Source organism: Chrysochloris asiatica, unplaced genomic scaffold (genome assembly GCF_000296735.1).
Source record: "Chrysochloris asiatica unplaced genomic scaffold, ChrAsi1.0 scaffold00263, whole genome shotgun sequence".
Taxonomy (NCBI): Eukaryota; Metazoa; Chordata; class Mammalia; order Afrosoricida; family Chrysochloridae; genus Chrysochloris; species Chrysochloris asiatica.
Window position 1 is genome coordinate 2,220,405 of NW_006408781.1, and position 3,442 is coordinate 2,223,846.

The window sequence follows — 3,442 nt, forward strand, 5'->3', positions numbered from 1 at the left end:
TGTACAGAGCATTCAACCCAACAACTGCACAATACACATTCTTTTCCAGTGCACATGAAACATTCTCCATAATAGACCATGTTTTAGGCCACAAAACAAATCTCCATAAATTTACAAATATCAAAATACTACAAAGCACCTTCTTAGACCACAATGCTATCAAATTAGAAATCAACAATAGGAAGACCAAGAAAATCAAGTCAAATACATGGAAACAGAATAACACCTTGCTGAAAAGCAACTGAGTAGTAGAAGAAATTAAACATGAATTCACTAAGTATCTAGAAACATATGGGAACGAAAAGACAACATACCAAAATCTTTGGGACACAGTGAAAGTGGTACTGAGAGGACAATTTATTGCAATAAACGCATACTTCCAAAAAGAAGAAAGAACAAAAATTAACACATTAACACAGCATCTACAATAATTAGAAACAGACCAACAGAAGGAACCTACAGCCACCAAAAGAAAAGAAATAATAAATATTACAGCAGAAATAAATGCGATAGAAAACAGAAAAACTACAGAAAGAATCAGCAGGACAAGAAGCTGGTTCTTTGAAAGGATTAACAAAATTGAGAGACTATTGGGTGTATCCTTTGGTTATCTGAGGATGCATGGAGGGGATTGTAATCATTGCAATGAAATGAAATATGATAGGATGAATGTGAAATTGATGTGGGACAGAGGTAAATGATGATGTATGCACAACCTTGGAACAACAGGGTTCTGGGAAACAGAGATTGAGACATGGTTTGAATGGGGAAAAGAGGGAAATAATGTACAGATGCTTGGTTGTCTTTTGAATCATAGTTTCCCTGGCATACCATTATAAAATGGACACTGGAGAGGGAGAGAAAGGAATAACCAGAAATATCACCATAGAAAGCTTGTAAGTCTGTCTTCTGCCTATAACTGATTGGAATACCTAAAATGGGGCTACAACATGCCCAGTGAAGGAGCCTTCCTGTAGAGCCTCTGCATTACATAAGACCATAGGTGGAATCCTGAACCACATCCAGAATCTTCTGAGGTGGGAAATTTCTACTTGAAAGGACAAGCAGACCATCCTGTAGCAGCTAGAAGAACAGAAGATACTTCTTGAAAGAAAAACCAACAGGAAAAATACAAATAATATAGGCAGTCTGACTGATTACTACAAGAACAAGCAAGTTGCTCACCCAGTAGACATCAAGGCAAGTAGTCAGGTCTCCTCAGGGCAAACCCCCTTCCAAGACTAAGACTCAATGAGAATACATACTCTGATTGGTGACCACGTTCATCACTGATAAGGGGAAGTGAGGGAAAACAACAATGAAGCTGCAAGCTAAGCCCTACAACGTTCAATAGATTCTTGTGTACCCAGGGGGAAGACTAGGTCAGCCAGCAGTGTGGCAAGACCTGGGGACACTTGGGCCCAGAGTCAGCGACATAGCCACAGAGGACTAGAGTGGAGAGTGAAGCATCCAGTTGATAAGAAAAGAGGGCATATGCATAAGAGCACCCACACTTGCAGATAATACCCAGGTGACCTGACTTCAATGACTGGATGATCAGAGCTCAACTAGAAGAAGAAAGAAGAGGAAAAAAAGAGTAATCTGATACAATTTGAGGAACTTGACCTACACCTATGGATGCAGTAGCTCAAAAGAGGGAACAAAGCTTTACAGTGAGGATCATTCCCACCCCCTCCAAACACAAAGTAGACATGGATGGGCAACTTAGACATTGGCTACCCAAAGTTGAGGGGTGGCCTACAATGGCAAGAAGTGACTGGCTTACAAGCTTTCAAGAGGGAGCCTAGATCCAGAGGGTATGGAGGCAGGTAGAATCTCCACTGAGTAGTATCCAATCTGTCTGGGCGGGGCTGATGAAAGGAGACAGGGCTAGGTCCCCTGTGGTACAATGGTGAATAATTGTTACCAAGACTGACTGCGAGAGTTGGAAATGTAAAGGTGAACATTTTGTAGCAAAAGGAGGGCAGTGATTGACTTTGTAGTCCAGGAGCAGAGTTCCCTGGAACCATCAAGGGGGAAGAGCAGAGTGTGAGACCCTACCCAGAGAAGCAGTGATGTCAGAGATGGAGGCAGAGACGACAAAGTGGAGAGATGGAGTGGCTGGGGATTCTAGACCCAGAGAGCGAGAGGGACTGTGTGCTGATGACCCAGGGGTGGGGGTGGCAGGCATGCAGGGTATACCCTTTAGTTGGTTGATGATGCATGGAGGGGATTGTAAAGATTTCAATGAAATAATATACGATAAGATGAATGTAAAACTAATGTTCTCCCATGTAAACGATCACATAATTCACAATAAAACATTAAAAAAGAAGAAGAAGAAGAAGGTTGTAAACTATCACATAATTCATAATAATACATTTTTTAAAAAGAAGAAGAAGGAAAAAAAAAAAAAACAAGGTTGGAAGCCTCTCACTCCCCAATTTCAAAATCTGCTACATGGCTACAATGGTCAAAAGAGCTATTATTGACACAATGAAAGAAAGATACATTGATCAATGGAACAGAATCGAGAATCTAGAAAGTAACCCATCCACATACAGCCAAGTGATTTTCGACAAAGTACCTAAATATATCACATGGGGAGGAGATAGTCTCTATTAAAGATGGTGCTAGCATGACTAGAAAGCAATATGCGAAAGATTGAAACAAGACCTTTACCTCATGCCCTATATAAAAACCAACTCAGCATGGATTAAAGACCTAAATGTGAATTCCAAAATTATGAAGGTCATCAATGAAAAAATAGTAACAAATGTATGGGCTCTAATGCAGAGTATACACAGACTATCAAACATTTTGAAAGTTACACAAACAAAAGTAGACAAAATAGATGATTGGGACATACTAAAAATGAAAAATTTATGTGAATCAAAAGACTTTACCAAAAGAGTAAAAAGGTAACCCACAGAATGGGAAAAATCTTTTTCAACGACACATCAGACAAGGGACTCATTTCTAAAATATATAAGAAACTACAACATCTACAAGAAAAAGACAAACAACCCAAGTAAAAAATGGGCACAGGACATGAATAGACACTTCACAAAGGAAGAGATCTGGGCAGTCAACAAATATATGAAGAAATGTTCACTATCCCTAGCCATTAGAGAGATGCAAATCAAAACAACAATGAGATATCATCTCACACCAGCAATAACAGCAAAGATAAAAAAATGTAGAGGACAATAAGTGCTGACAAGGATGCGGAGAGACTGGACCTTCCTATATTGTTGGTGGGATTACAAAATGGTGCAACCACTATGGAATACAGTATGGCGCTTCCTCAGAAGGTTGGCAATAGAACTATGATTCAGCAATTCCTCTACTTGGGATTTACCCACAAACAATACTAACCATAACATTAGTAGATATATGCACTCCAATGTTCACAGCAGCACTATTTACAATAGCAAAAAGA